A 15,232-nucleotide genomic window follows, 5' to 3' on the forward strand; every position below is an offset into this window, starting at 1 on the left:
TGTCAAGAACCCAGAGCTTCAGGCTGGGCATGGTGGCTCACGTCTATCATCTCAGCACTTTGGGAGGCAGAGGCAGGAGCCCAGGAGTTCCAGACGAGCCTGGGCAACAGAATGAGACTTCATCTCTACAAATAATAATTTAAAAGAAATTAGCTGGGCACAGTGGTGCATGCCTGCAGTCCCAGGTACTCGGGAGGCTGAGGCAGGAGGATTGCTTGAGCCCAGAGGGTTGAGGTTGTGGTGAGCTGTGATTGCACTACTGCACTCTGACGTGGGTGACACAGCGAGACCCTATCTCAAAAAACAAAACAAAACAAAACAAAACCAAAAAACAAAACCCAAAACCTTGGATTAAGATCCCTTTCAGGATCAAGCTTTTCTTTTAAAGAGAGAGGTAGTCAAGGGTGTTTGTCTACAAAACACTCTAACTCAACCTCCAGTTCTTTGTCATTTCATCTTGGCTTCTTTCTCTCAGCCAAGAATTTCTCTAAAACTCATCCTAGTCCTACACGTCTCTGCCATTCACCACCACTATATATGTCTGGAGGTCTCATCTGTCTTGCAGCACGATCACCATTATTTCCTTTACCATCACTGTGGTAATCATGGGTGCTGCTCACTCTTATTTGGTTCTGTTTCTCTTTTGAACACATGGTAGGACTGCACGTTCTGGCTTTGTTAGGGTTGGTTCTGTGTTGAGTTCTGACATGAATTGTGAGAAGTGCTGTCTGTCTTTTCTGGACTATTGTTAGTGTGAAATCCTCTAGAGTTCCCTTTTTCCCTTTTGGAAAAATACATTGATGTTTTTGGGGTTTTTACTGTTGCATAACCTAGCCTATCCTGACTGAAACATATCCTTTTTAAGTATTCAAAATGTACATGACAAAGACACTTATAATCTTTAGACACCTAAAAGAGTACAAAATGCTCTACAACACTTGAGGTACATATGTACTCACAGCATTCTTATCTGGCTAAGTCAAAATTAGATTGGCTCAAGCACCAGATGCCATTTAAGTGGGAAGTTCAGAATCATTCTAGTAGGCGATTGCCACTTACCCTACATGATTTTTCTGTGTAGTCCACATACCTTATGCATCAGAATCACCTCGGGTATTTTTTTTAAAAACCAGGCTCTCCTGGTACCCCTTAAATGAGAATATCTGGCAGTAGGAATCAACATGCCCCCCAAGTCATTCTTATGCATACTTCACACAAGATCTTTCTGTTTGAAATTGCCTTGCCCTACTTTGCGTGTCTGATTTTCATACGACTTTCAGACCAACACAATCCAAAAGTACTTTCTGCAGTAATAGAAATGTTGTGTTCATGCACTGTCCAATACAGTAGCTATTGACAATTTTTTTTCTTTTTTGAGATGGGGTCTCCTTCTGTTGGTTGAGCTGGAGGGCGATGGTGCGATCTCGGCTCACTGCAGCCTCAAATTCCTGGGCTCAAGCGAGTTTCCCACCTCAGCCTTCCAAGTAGCTTAGACTAGAGGCACACACCACCGTGCCCCACTATTATTTATTTATTTATTTACTTTTGCAGACAGGGGGTCTCACTATTTTGGCAAGCTTGTCTCAAACTCCAGGGATTAAGCAACCCTATGGCCTCGGCTTCTCAAAGTGCTGGGATTATAGGTGTGAGCCACAGTGCCTGCCCACTATTAACTTCTTGAAATGTGGCTAGTGTGACTGAGAAACTGGATTTTTAATTTAATTTAAAATGGCCACATGTGACTAGAGGCTACCATACTGGACAGTGCAGTTCTAGACTGTTAGCTCCTTTAGATCAGAAACTGTATCTTCCATCTCTGTATCCCCTCTGTGCCTGGCACAAAATAGCCAAGTAATGAAAACTGAAGGAGGAAATAACCTAGGCTATTTTTGTGTGTGTTTTTTTGTTTGTTTCTTTTGTTGTTGTTTGTTTTGGTTCAGGGTATATTAAGCAATGAAAAACTACAAATATACAACTATAAAAATTATAGTATATTTGAAATGTTTACCTTACATTTACAAAGCAACTTTTACTGTCCAATTTTCGATAAGTACAGTATTAAAATATTAAATCATAGACACATTGGTGTTGATGATAATGCCTAAGAATAGTCATAGCACTCAGTTACCTTTCTGCTTTCAGCTTAACAAATATAAAAGATGTATTAAGAGAACAATGAATCCCGCTTTAGAATCTTCCATGTACCTTCAGTTAAAGAAAGTATGTGGAAATAGATACCCTAGTGAATACTACCAGATCATTAATATTTGAAATCAAAAAGAATTTAAAACAAGGAGTAGGATTTAGATTAGATATATAGAGAGCTAATCCTTCAAATTATGGCCTACTAGAAGAGAATACTGAGCGAGATTGTGAGAAAATGATTTGATGGGAGAACCTGGGACTTGAAGCTTCCCACTTATGCTTGTCAACCATTACTTCACCTATCCATCTCCCTCAGGAAAAAAAAAAAAAAAAAGCAAAGTTAAGAGAATGACATACTGCAGAGTTGCAATAATATTAAAAGACAATTCATTATTTTAGCTCTATTTATCTTATGTAAAATGCTGGAGAACTCATAAACAAGATATATTCTTATCAGCAGAGAAGGGTGTATAAGTTTTTTTTTTTTTTTTGAGAAGAGTCTTGCTTTGTCACCAGGCTGGAATGCAGTGGCACAATCTCAGCTCACTGCAACCTCTGCCTCCCAGGCTCAAGCAATTCTTGTGCCTCAGCCTCCCAAGTAGCTGGGATTATAGGTACACACATCATGCCTGGCTCATTTTTGTATTTTTAGTAGAGACGGGGTTTCACTATGTTAGCCAGGCTGCTCTCAAACTCCTGGCCTCAAGATGATCTGCCTGCTTCAGCCTCCCAAAGTGCTGGGATTACAGGTGTGAGTCACCGTGCCTGGCCAGGTGTATAAGTTTTAACTTTTGCCTGAAGTGAGGGCAAGGGACTAGGAATCAGAAAGTCATCATAAGCATATTTACCACTCATTTTCCTAGGTTTTTCACAAACAACTTGAAGTGGCTAGTGAAATTATAAACAGAATGTAGAAAATTATAGATAAACCGGCTGGGTGCAGTGGCTTACGCCTGTAATCCCAGCACTTTAGGAGGCCGAAGTGGGCAGATCACAAGGTCAGGAGTTCAAGACCAGTCTGGCCAACATAGTGAAACCCCGTCTCTACTAAAAATACAAAAAATTAACCAGGTGAGGTGGTGTGAACCTATAATCCCAGTTACTTGGGAGGCTGAGGCAGGAGAATTGCGTGAACCCAGCAGGCGGAGGTTGCAGTGAGCTGCGATCGCACCATTGTACTCCAGCCCAGGCAACAGAGCGAGACTTCGTCTCAGAAAAAGGAAAAGAAATTATAGATAAACCAGACAAGGAGAAAACCCAAACTTAAGTACCAGGTTCAGTACCAGTAGAAAACAAATCAGAATGCAGATACACAGACCACAGGTTTCTACTCAGGCACTAAAATGGAGCCACACATTTGACTCAGAGCTTAATGGCAGCTAAGGTGAAAAGGAACACATACCCAGTTACACAATTCACTTGCTGTAAGCAGGACCATCAGTTATTCAAGAGTAGCCAAGCACTTCATGATACTTAGCTCTGAAAGAAATTTTCATGTGATAAAGTGCACAATAACAATCCTATAGTAAAAGCTATTGGAGCTTAGAAAAGGATACCCCAATATATGGCACTTTGAAGTACTAAAGAAGCAGCTTCAAAATCTGACACTCCTTCACCCACACCCCATCTCCAATCTTATCTCTCCTAAAGCTCAGGATGAGGTTCTTCTCTTTAGTTCCCTTATATACCTATAAATTGGACCCACCAAAGAGAAACATAATTGCCTTTGATCCCCTCCCTGAAATTTCATTAACTAGAGATTAAACCTCACATCAGAGGGAGACTGAAAATTAAACACCATACGTGAAGTCCAAACCTTGTACCAAACTATCATCCCTTTTCCCTTCCCACTTAATTCCCAGAGAGAATCATTTACTAACCATTGCCTGAGCATTGGAGCCATTTATTCTTCCTAAAAATAACTTACTGTCCCTTAAAATTACCACATCTCCCCCATCTCTCCTTCTCTTATGAAGAAGGGTATATAAGCATCTGGGCCTCATTGTGTTACTGGGTAATCATTCTCCTGTGATTCCCCTGTGCTTGTGCACATTAATACATTTGTATACCCTTTTCTCCTGATCTGCATATCGTTGGTTCACTTTCAGCACACCTTCAGAGGGCAGAGGGGAAGCTTTGCCTATTTGCCCACACAATGCACTGGTGGGCTCTGTGGAGTTGTCTCTTCCAGAATTGCTTAACATAGGCAGAAGATACAATACTCAAAATACAAGCCATGAAAACACTCCTGGTTGTGGGTGGGGAAGATTTCTGTTTGTATGCTCAGGACAGTATGGTCAGGTATGCAGTGTCTTGATGGACCAGCTAATATTGTGTGGCTGACTAAAGCCAGATACACACTGTTTAGAATTCAGTAATCTAATCAGCAGACGGTAGAGGGCTGACAGCCTTTTGTGACGAGTGAGTCACCCCATTAAGATTCTCACCTAAATAGGAACATTCCTCTCCATATGGTAGTGAACAGACAGAGCCCCTGCAGGCAACCCAGGATTTTCCTTAAACAACTCTTCAAAAATATGAAAAAAATCAGTGTTCAAGACCATCAAGTTCCATTCAACAGAGCAAGAGGTCTACAAACTCACAGACAAGTCATGTTTTTCTTTTCTTTAAAAAAAATTCCCATTAGTTACCAATATTTAGAGGTCAACAGTTTTCAAATCTGGCAACCTTGGATGCTCATACCACATGGTAACAATCTGCTGGGCTGAGTTCAGAGTACTTACCCACCTGCCTGGGCCGTTTAGGCTTTAGAATGCTCTGTTGGAGAATGATCAAGATTTGGATTGAAATTTTTCAAAGAAGAAATGAGCAGTTGCTCACTCTGACTGTAGGAAAATCTAACTAATGCTCCCATGAAATATATGGCTTTTAGCAAAGTGGCTGGCCAGTAAATCTACCTGGAAGAATTACTTGCAAAACATACCCTTAAGTAAATAAATTAATGTGGTATTTAGTTACTGGATCTAAGCCAATTAAATTTGAGGACATGTGCCCCCCAAAATTATTTCAGTTTTGGAACAGGTGATCTTGATCCATCCTTTCTGACAAATGGTGAGCAACAAGATCAGCTATAAAGTTTATTATAATAAAATATCATCAGCATATAGGAAGATCATGGGTTTTTTAATTTCTAAAGCAAGGGAGCATGTGTCCAAATAACCTAAAAGTGGTTTCAAATTACTTAGACATAAGTTAAAAACAAGAAGGGCTACAACTATTTTATGCCACTTAAAATATTTTTTGATCTGTCTGAACAATTCTATTGATCTGGACTTTCCAGGTCATATAGAAGTCTTGGTTTTATATGAACCTGGATTCTATATTTAACTCATGCAACTTAACCTGAAACCAGCTCTTATTCAAAGTATGAGAAATTATTTGAAGCTGCAAACATTATTTTAAGAACAAAGTTTATTTTTCTTTCTTTTTTATTTTTTGAGGCGGAGTCTCGCTCTGTCGCCCAGGCTGGAGTGCAGTGGCCGGATCTCAGCTCACTGCAAGTTCCACCTCCTGGGTTTACGCCATTCTCCTGCCTCAGCCTCCCGAGTAGCTGGGACTACAGGCGCCCGCCACCTCGCCCAGCTAGTTTTTTGTATTTTTTAGTAGAGACGGGGTTTCACCGTGTTAGCCAGGGTGGTCTCGATATCCTGACCTCGTGATCCGCCCGTCTTGGCCTCCCAAAGTGCTGGCATTACAGGCTTGAGCCACCGTGCCTGGCCTAAAGTTTATTTTTCTAATTGTAAAAATTATTATTGTACATTGTCAACAATTTGGAAAATAAATAAAAGTTTACATTATTTTTCTTTAAAAAATTTCAAAGCAACAGAATACAGATATGCAGGGCAATTCACCCACTTACAAACGCTGAGCCAACAAATTTACTCAGAGCTTCTTGGCAAAGTGAAAAGGGAAAAACAGCCAGTTATATAATTCACATTGCCTATAAAGAGAAAACACATCAGTTATTCAAGGGTAGCCAAATATTTCATGACTCGTGGCTCAGAGAGACAATTCTCTTGTGTTCATATGAGGAACACAGAGTGATATCACACACAACAACCTGTAAACTATGCCTTCTAGAATTCCTCAGTATAAGGGAAAGGGTACACAGTATGAAGCCTGGGGGTTAAAAGCATGGATTTGAATCCTAGCTTTATTACTTATTAATTGTACCTTGAGTAATTACTTAACCTTTCTATGCCTTGGCTTCCTGTTTTATAAAATATTGTGAATAATATCACCTACTTCAAAGGGCAGTTATGAGGCTTAAATGAACTAATGCCTACAAGACAAACATAGGTAACATAGGTACAGGTACTATGTTAACTTGTACATGGTAAACATCCTTATTATTAAAGTCAATGCTAAAATAAATGTGTGTGAATGTGCAATAGTACAGAGAGAGGGCACTTAAACCAACTAAGGGCCTGAGGAAAGGTTTCTTGGAAAAAGGATGCTTGTGCTGGGTCTAAATCTTGTTCTACTATGACCTCGGCCAAATTATTTAAACTTTGTCCCTATCTGCTAAAACAGATATTTTGACTTGGTCTTCCAAAGCGTTGGGATTGCAGGCATGACCCACCACAACCAGGTCTACCTTATTATTTTAAATTTTTATTTATTTTTATTTTTTATTTATTTATTTTTTAGATGGAATTTCACTCTTGTTGCCCAGGCTGGAGTCCAATGGCGTGATCTTGGCTCACTGCAACCTCTGCCTCCCGGATTCAAATGATTCTCCTGTCTCAGCTTCCCGAGTAGCTGGGATACAGGGGCATGCCACCATGCCCGGCTAATTTTTGTATTTTCAGTAGAGATGGGTTTTCATCATATTGGTCAGGCTGGTCTCGAACTCCTGACCTCAGGTGATCCACCCACCTCCGCCTCCTAAAGTGCTAGGATTATAGGCATGAGCTACCACGCCTGGCCTTATTATTATTATTTTTTTAAAAAGAACTATGACAATTAGTTATGTACTTAGTATTTCTCTCTCTCCAAATTGTGAGTTCCTTGAAAACTGTGTCATAGCCATAGTATCTAGGACAGAAGCTGGCATGTAATATACTGATTCTTAATGGTTGAAAAATGGTCTGAGAAGGATTTGAAGTATACTGTTATAAGCAAGTGAGTCTGATATAAAATTGGGGTGATTGAGTCCAGGGGGTTGAGGTTGCAGTGAGCCAAGATTGCACCACTGTACTCCAGACTGGGCAACAGAGCAAGACGCTGTCTCAAAAATAAAAAGAAATAAAAGTATTGAATCAAATATGACAAAAAAATAAATAAAATTGGGGGATTATCTAGCAATTAATGTGAAAATTATAGACTCAGCTGGATCCCACCCTTTGCCAGATGAGAAAACCAAAGCCTGGAATAGCTGAGGGATTTGTTCAAAGTTACCTAGCTAGTTAATGGCCAGAATCAAGACTAGAACCTCGAAACTCCCATCAAACCAGTCCAGAAGCCAATCCACTATATTGGTCTGCCTTTCAGATCTCAGTGATTTAGTATGTATCTCTACTATACCACTGAAGTTTGCTATTGTTGGTTACCAACCACTTTTCTGTTGCTAAATCCAGTGAATGCTTTCTAGTTCTTGATATACTGGGCCTATTTGTGGTCTCTGACTCTGTTGACCCCTCTCCATCTTGCTTGCTTGGCTTCAGAGGCATTAGGCTCACCTAATTCTCCTTTTCTCTCTGGCCATTCCTCCTCAGACTTTGGGCTTCTGATCATCTGTACCTCCTTTTAAAGTTAGTGCTCCCCAGGGGCCCTATCCTTGCCTCTCCTTATTATGTCTTCTGTATTTTCTCCCTGATTGATCTCATCCATGCCTCGGGCTTAAATTACCAATTATAAATTTATTTCTTCCAAATCTATTTTAACTCAACCTCTTTCCTCACTCATAGACCTGTATAGTTTGAGTGTTTATTGGACATTTTTCTTCAGATGTGGAGGTTCCCTCCATCAGGTCACAGTCATATTGCTATAGTCTCTGAAGGTGCTGAATTGTACCCTTCGTTTCCAGGTAATGGAGAAAGCTGCAGGAAACCAACTATTATCTTTACTGCTGACTGTATTAGTTTCCTACTGCTGTTGTAACAAGTTAGCACAAACCTGGTACCTTAAAACATACAAGTTTATCATCTTGCAGTTCTAGAAGTCAGAAGTCCTAAAATCAACGTGTTGGCAGGGTTGTGTTCCTAGGGTGCTAGAGAAGAATCCATTTCCTTGCCTTCTCCAGCTTCTACAATTTGCTTGCATTCCTTGGGTCCATCTTGAAAGCCAACAGTATAGCATCTTCAAATCTGTCTGACCTCTGCTTCCATCATCACATCTTCTCTGACTCTGACCCTCCTGCCTCCAGCCCAGTCAGACAATCCAGGATAATCTCTCTAGATGCATCATTTAGTCATATCTGCAAAGTCCCTTTTGCCACATAATATAATATATTCACAAGTTCTGAGTATCAGGGTGTGGTCATCTTTTTTTTTTTTTTTTTGGTGTGTGTGTGGGGGGATCATTATTCTGTGTAACACAACTGACAAAGCTGGTATTAAATATCACCTGTGGACAGACAGCTTCCTAAGCCAAACTCTGGAATTAAATACATATACTTTCTTTGTAGCCCTGGACTAGGCACCCTTGTCCCTACCCATAGGCCCTGCTCCAGGAGAAATGGAAAAGAACATCAGGATAGTTCCCTGAAGACTGTTATCTTTTAAGAGAAAAAGAATGGGATAGATGTCACATGTCTAGTTTCTCCCATTTAAGTTCACCAACCAGGAAGTCACTCCTCTAGGGAAGAGTGAATTGGGGACAGGTACAGTGAGAAGCCAGGAGAGTATTACACTAACAGATGTCATTCCATATGGAAGGAAGACATTGTGAATGGAGAGTAAATGTTTCCCCAACAAACATATCCATATTTGAACTCATCATCATACTCCACATATCTGGTCACCCTCCTAAGGAATGTCACCATCACTATCTCTAATAGTAACTTAGACACCTGTGGATAATCAAGACTCATGTAGCTTGCCATCTTGCTAAATGTTACCACTGTCTACCTCAGCACTCATGCTAGAAACCTGGCCTACTCATTTATCCCCACTCAGTGCTGTGAATTCTACCACCTTAATGGCGCTAACATCTATCCCCTCCTCTATTCCCACTGCCAATGCCTTAATGTTCTTATCACTTGTCTGGAGTACTGCAATGGCCTAAAAATGGGTCTCCCTGCCCCAAGCCTTGCTTTTCCTGACCATTTTCACTTTCTACTTTTACTCCTGAAGCTGCTTTTGCCTGGACTTAAGTCCTTCCCAATCTGTCTCCTCCAACACCTGCACGGGTGATCCCCTACCTTGCTCCAGCGCCGGGGATAACTGACTCTCCTATATCAGCTAGAGTCAGACCTGCACCCGGATTTCTAGGACTCTTATCTATCTAGATAGATAAACTTATTTTTTGAGACAGTGTCTTGCTCTCACTGCAGAGGCTGGAGTGCAGCGGCGCGATCACCGTTCACTGCAATCTTGAACTCCCCAGGTTCAAGCGATCCTCCCACCTCAGCCTCCCGAGTATCTGTGACCACAGGCGCGCGCCATCATGCCCATCTAGTTTTTGTCTTTTTTGTAGAGACGGGGTTTCACTATGTTACCCAGGCTGGTCTCGAACTCCTGAGCTCAAGCGATCCGACCACCTCGGCCTCCCAAAGTGCTGGGATTACAGGCGTGAGCCACCAAGTCAAATACGCTTTATACTTACAAAGTACCTTTGCATACCTTATTTCATTTTCACCTCACAATTCTCCAGCGTAGGCTGGACCGGTATTATTATGCCCATTTACAGAGAAAGGAAACTGAGAGTCAAGGCTGGGACAGTCACACCCTGCTGCGAAGTTAACAACCGTCACTTAGCAGCCTCGACGTTAACCGCGCTCTCAGCCCTTTCCGGTCCTACTCCTTGGAGAACCTTCCTGCACCTCCAAGAACTTGCCGATAGGGTCTGCGGCGGTCCGGACAAGATCACTCCACAGGCGCCCAGGACCTTCCCATCCGTAGTGACGCGCGCCGGTGACGCCATACAGTGACGTGCGGTGACGCGACTTACCCCGGAGCCAGGTGCCGGTAGGGCAGCCACACCCTGGGGCCCCCTGCTCTGGAGGGGCAGCGGTTAGAGCCGGTGCGGAAAAGCCGCCAAAGCCGCCTCAGGCGACTTTCTAGGCCTGCACCCCGGGATCCAGCAGCCCGCGGTCGATCGGTTGCTAAGTGACGCCACCGCGCAGTGGCGCGTGCGCGGCCACGGCGGAGTGCGTGAAAGCGGACGCGCGCCGCGGCAGCCGGGGCGGCGGCGAGGACGGCGGCCACGGCAGCGGCGAAGGGGGCGGTGGCGAAGAGGGGGGTGCGGAGCGGGCGGAAGAGGCGTCTGTGCCGGCTGCTAGGTCGCAGACGAACATCGTTGGGGTGAGTAGCCGGGTCCTTGCAGGGGAGGTGCGGCCTGGCCGCACCTGCTGCGCGGACCCGGGGCTCGGGGACGCGCGGCCCCGCCGTATCCGCGCGCACAGCTCCCCGCCCCTCCGCCGCTTTTTCCGGGGGCGGGGAAGGAGCTGGGACGGGGCCTGAAGAGGGTCAGTTCCTGGGCCCCAGTGCCCTGGAGAGCGTATCCCGGGGCCGGGGAAGGCTCGCAGTCCAAGAAGGTGTAGTAGGAAGTAGATGTCTCGGTGGTTCGGGGTGGCTCTACCAGCCTCCCAAAGAGAGGAGTTCGAATCAGGAGCAGCCCAGGTTCGCTAGCAGCCTCGTATCCTGTCTGAGACGACGTTGCCTGGGACTGAGAGGAGGCGAAACCCTTGACCCCGGGTGGGGGTTCGGAAAGTTTGGGACTGCTGGGGCCCTCATCTCCCCTGTCCTGGCCAGCCTCTGAGTAGGAGCTGGTTGTTATGGAGAGAGTTGTGAATCAGTGCCTGCGTGCGGCGTCAGACACACCCACGTCCTAGGGAGGGCGACCTGTCAGTATATATCCGGGGCAGCCAACCCGTTGCCTAGAGTTTCTAACTTCACACGTATGTGCATGTGTTTCCTTGGCGTTTTAGTACATTGTTGCTACAGAGTTTGAGACCAAGGTGCTGATAGGCATCCTCATTTGTTACTTCCTCATAGACTCAAATATCTTGCTGTATTTCCCAGAACCGTGTTGTGCTTTTGTTATTAGTAGGTCCAAGGAAGTATGGAAGCATGTTTTGTTTGTTTTTCCTAAAGGCAGTACAGGTTGCTGTTTTCTGGGCAGAAAATAGGGATTCTGTTCACTGTGTGGGCTGGAAAGTGTTGATGATGGGAGAACCCAGAGTGTAAAGGTGTAGCTCATCCTCAGCCCAGTGCTCTCTTCTCAGTGCTCTGGACTCTATAATGGGTAGGTGTATGGGGTTGTGGTTACCATACTTAGGAGCGAGGAGTATTGGAGACAGGGAAGAAGCCAGTCTTTTCTTTCTGTTGATTAAGGCAATGTGTAGAACCAGTGAAAAGATAGACTGTACTGAAATGTAATGTTTTGTGCAAGAGGATTGAGGAAAATAAGTTCAAGGTTCTCATTTAGGTCTAAAATTCTTTGATTCCGTTTCATAACTGAGGATCTATAAAGTATGTTACCTCTTGGAACCAGTCATAACCTTGCTTTGTAACACTTACTAGATTACTCGGAATTCAAAGTGTCTTCCTCCTTGCACTATAATAGCTTTTAGGACAGGAGTCATCTGTGTCTTCCTCCTTGCCCTATGTCTAACACATAGGAAAAACGTGCCTGCCACAGAGTAGGCATGCAATGGATATTTGTTATGTAGCACACTATGCTCAAGTGATGTATCTATATATAGAAAGCATTTAGTTCAGTCCATTAAGTACTTAATAAATGTGCCTCTGTCTGCCCAGTATCATGATAGGTGTGGGAGGAGGATTATGGAGTGAAAAATGACATAGAAGACCTTTTTTTTTTTCCTTTGAGAGCAGTAGTCTAGCTAGGAGATATATAAAATAATTATAAAACCAAGTTAAGTAACATGTAACCAGTGCTCTTTGAGGACTATAAATGTGGTAGGAAATCAGAAAAGATAGGATGTGTAGGCTGAGTTAGGGAACTCTTTGAAAGAGGTAAGATTTGACTTGCTCTCTGAAAGAAGTGTAAAATTTGAATTAAGAAATAAACCAGGGACTAAGGAAATAATAATGTGAATTTGGTTGCTGGAGGATATACCAAGACAACTTTTATGCCTGGTAACTGGAGCAGAACGTCTCTTATAGGGGAATACTGGAGAGAGATGGCTTAGCAGGTTGGGAAGGCAAAGTGTTAAGGACTAAGGTGGGCTTATCAGCATCCCACTGTTAACAAGATAGAACCTTCTTGTAAGGTGGGATAGAGGTTGTATTAATCAGAGTCTAGTCTTTGACAAGAATAAGTGTTATCCTTACTTGAAAGTAAAGGATATTACTCTTGAACCAATATCAGGTTGTTAATGTACTTTTGATTTCAATTACTAATTGGAATCGATGCTTCACTAATGTGCATGTATTTTAGGTAGTCAGTGGTGCATGTCTTCATTTCTAAAATCTACCTGATGTACTTGGGCCGTTGTTTTGGAAATTGACTGAAATGATGTACCAGTAGTCATCCAATCACACTCAGTGACATGGTTTTGCTTGGGATTATCTCTCTGAGGTTTGTCTTTACTGCTGATCCTGTAAAAAATACAAATGTTAGTTGGAAAGGAGTCTTTCTGATGAACGATGCTTAAAAATATGGACAAAAGAGATTTTTGAATAATTAAAGACACTGCTGCTGAATATGGAACCCTTGGTCTTTATTTATAACATCTTCTGTTATGTGAAAATTCTTTTTAGTGGTATGTAAACCTGAAGTTGAATTGCTAACCAAGATATGTAAAGTTACACCTACAAATGCTGCATTATTTAACAACTCAGCAAATATTTACTGGGTGCTGGCTATGGCTAGACACTTTGTTGGGTGCTGGGAAGACGAAGTGGTTAAGACACAGAATATCCTCAGCATACTAAGTGTTCATCAGAAGAGATAAACCACTAACCATTATATGCTATGACAAATTAAATCACTTTTGGAATGAATAATGTGCTGGGGGAGTAGAGCACTTTGGCTGGAGAAAAATTTGATAGGGAACATGCTGAAAAGAAGGGGATGGAGCTTAGCTCTGAGGGTTAAATAAAATTTTGCCACATGTGGAGGGGGAAGAGAGCATTCCAGGCAGGGGGGCCAACATAAGCAAAGTTACTGAAGATTAAAATTAAATGGCACTTTTGGAAATATCTTGAGTTGTTTCTCGTGGGCAAGAGAGAGGGAAGAGGGCTGAACTCAAGAACCCATTCTTGAGATTATGAACCCATTCCTGCTATAATGGCATTAATCCATTCATGAAGGCCTAATCACTTCTTATTGCATGGCAGAAGTGATGAGACAGGAAGCTATTTTTGAAGCCAAATTATAAGGGGGTCTTCTACTTCATCTTAAGAAGTCTAGACTCATTCCATCCATTGGCAGTGGAGAGCCATAGAAGGTAGAGTAATCAGAAAGTTGACAGTGCATGTACAGATTGCATTAAGAGTGGAGAGGCAGGGAGACTAGAATGTAGGTGAGAAATGTTGGACAATGGGTATGGATAGATTTTGGAGACATTTTTAGATGTTAAAATCTCTACATTTATGACCAGCTAAAGGTAAGGGAGAGTGAGAAGTCAAAGATAATATGTCTAGTTTGAGCAATTGTTTGCTTATGATGACATTAAGTTAGAAATCACAGGAAGAGGGACAGGTTTGAAAAGGAGAGAAGAAATAATGGCAGTGTTAATTCTGAGGTTTCTGTGGGGAGTTTAAAAGGAGAGATCTACTAAGTAACTGGAAATTCTACTTCAGAGTTTATGAGATGGTTAGGGACAATTGTAATATAGATGACCGCTGAGGTTATGGGAGTAGCAACCTTCTAGGAGGCATGTTAGTATAGTAGTTAACTTAGTGGACTTTGGAGTTAGGAAGATGGCAGGTCAGATCTCTGTTACGTTCTTTATTGGTTGGCTGACCTTGGGTAAGTTATGTAACTTCTCTAAGCCTAGGCTTCTTATCTGAATTAAAGAATTGTAGTGGAAATTAAGAAAGGTACTATGTGCACAGTGATTAACACAATGCCTGTCTTATAAATGCTGAATATAATAAATGGCAGCTGTTGCTGTTATTGTTAGTAGTAGTAATGGGGTAGAGATAGTAGATGAGGGCCCAACCCCAGAAAAATAGAGAGTGAGAACTGGAAAAGATGGTGAATGGAACTTTTGGACATTTAAATCAGTGTTTAAACTTGGATCAGTTCTTGTCTTAGTTTGTTTTGTGCTGCTATTTCATATTTTATGTTTCATAATAGCAGCACAAAACTAAGACAAGAACTGATCTAAGTTTAATTTATAAAGAACGGGCTGGTTAATTTATAAAGAACAGAAATTTATTTCCTAATGGTTCTGGAGGCTGGGAAGTCTAAGATCAATGTGCCAGTATCTGGTGAGGGCCTTCTTGCTGCGTGATAACGTGGCAGAAGACATCAACATCACATGGGTAAGAGAGAGAGGGAAGGGGGCTGAACTCATAGTGTGAACCTATTCCCACTCTGTTGGCAGTCATTCATTCATGAGAAAAGAGTCTTCATGGCCTAATCACTGAAGATCCCACCACTCACTACTGTTGCATTGGGGAATCAAGTCTCCTCTAACACATGGAGGACACATGCAAACTGTAGTAGTTCTAAAATTTGAAAATGCATTAGGAAGAGCTGGAGGTGATCAGGTGTGGTGGCTTATACCTGTAATGCCAGCACTTTGGGAGGCTAAGGCAGGTGGATCACTTGAGGTCAGGAGTTTGAGACTAGCCTGGCCAACATGGTGAAACCCTGTCTCTACTAAAAATACAAAAATTAGCTGGGTGTGGTGGGAGGCGGACATTGCAGTGAGCCGAAATTAGGCCACTGCACTCCAGCCTGGGTGACACAGAGTGAGACTCCATCT

General features: G+C 42.6%; 1 protein-coding gene across 1 annotated transcript in view; it reads left to right on the forward strand.

The window, feature by feature from the left end:
* The first annotated feature begins 9,265 nt into the window (after window positions 1-9,265).
* BTBD9 (BTB domain containing 9) overlaps window positions 9,266-15,232 on the forward strand; it is a 471,085-nt gene continuing 465,118 nt past the window's right edge. Inside the window, exon 1 of the mRNA XM_023212708.2 lies at window positions 9,266-10,631. The gene's annotated coding sequence lies outside the window, so the exon portion shown is untranslated. The remainder of the gene's footprint in view (window positions 10,632-15,232) is intronic.

The sequence above is a fragment of the Piliocolobus tephrosceles genome, chromosome 5, assembly GCF_002776525.5.
Source record: "Piliocolobus tephrosceles isolate RC106 chromosome 5, ASM277652v3, whole genome shotgun sequence".
NCBI classification, from domain to species: Eukaryota; Metazoa; Chordata; class Mammalia; order Primates; family Cercopithecidae; genus Piliocolobus; species Piliocolobus tephrosceles.